Raw genomic sequence first — 1,385 nt, forward strand, 5'->3', positions numbered from 1 at the left:
AGAGCCTGTTCGTCACCCCGTCCTCCCGCGCCACCACCCTCTCGTCTGAGGGCCCTGGACCTTCCTTTTATAGATGTAAGGAGATGGTCCAGGTGTACAATGGGGGTGTAGCAATATGCTAACATGTCCGGCAGAGAGGATCCAGAGCCCTATGTACATGCCAACGTAGCTGTCGGAGAGGTGCTAGAGCCCTGTGCATGCGATGTCGTTGTCGTCGGAGGAGCACTTGAGTCCTGTAGAAGCACAGCTGTCGGGGCTGTCGGGACCTTGCTGACGTCTCCTTGCTTTCGTAGGGGGCTGGGAACCGCCGTCGTCATGGGCGCATGTGGGGAGTCATCATTACTTGTTCCTGAGGCAAGCCTGGATGGGACGCCGGTCTTGTTCCCCCGTAGCCTGAGCTAGCTAGGGGTAGGGCAATGATGTACCCCCCGCGGCGTGGTCGGTCTGAGCCCAAGGTCGAGCGAGGCGGAGACTCCTCCTGAGGCCGAGGCCAGGGTCGGGCGAGGACACGATTCCGCTCGAGGTCGAGGTTGAGGCCGGGCCCTGGGGTCGGGCGAGGCGGAGACCACCTTCCGAGGTCGAGGTTGAGGCTGAGCCCTGGGGTCGGGCGAGGCGGAGTCCATCTACCGAGGCTGAGGTGGGGCCGAGCCCTGGGGTCGGGCGAGGCGGAGCTTCCTGTGGCGCCTGAGGCTGGACTCAGCTGCTGTCAGCCTCACCCTAGAGGGTGGCACGGCAGTCGGAGAGGGGCGAGCGTCGCTATTTTCCTGTCAGGTCAGTCAGTGGGAGTGCGAAGTGACTGCGGTCACTTCGACCCTGTCGATTGAGGTACGTGTGTCAGGATAAGGCGCTAGGCGATCGGATCATATATTAGCGGGTTCCCCATCGGGTAGCGGGTATGAGGCAACAGAGAACATACCCACACCCACCGTACCCGATGGGCATAACAAATGACCCAATAAAATACCCATGGGTATCAAAATCCGCCATACCCATGCCCTAATAGGGTTTTTACCCATCGGGTTTCGGGTTTCGGGTACCCATTGCCATCCCTAGGCGATCCTTGCATTGAATGCGCCTGTGATACGGTCGGTTGGTGTGGCGATTTGGCCAAGGTTGCTTCACTTCGAAGCCTGCCCGAGATGGGCTTTGGGCGAGTCGAGGGAGCGCCCGTTGCTTGAGGAGGCCCTCGGGCGAGGCGTGAATCCGTCTGGGACTACTGTTCCTGCTCGAGGCTAGGCTTGGGCGAGGCGAGATCGCGTCCTTGAGTAGACGAAGCCTTGACCTGAATTGAGCCCATCACCCTCTGTAGTTTGCGCTGATGGTGATTACCAGCCGAGTTTAGGAGTCTTGGGGGTACCCCTAATTATGGTACCCGACAGCTGCGT

This window comes from Zea mays, chromosome 1 (genome assembly GCF_902167145.1).
Source record: "Zea mays cultivar B73 chromosome 1, Zm-B73-REFERENCE-NAM-5.0, whole genome shotgun sequence".
In the NCBI taxonomy this organism is placed as follows: Eukaryota; Viridiplantae; Streptophyta; class Magnoliopsida; order Poales; family Poaceae; genus Zea; species Zea mays.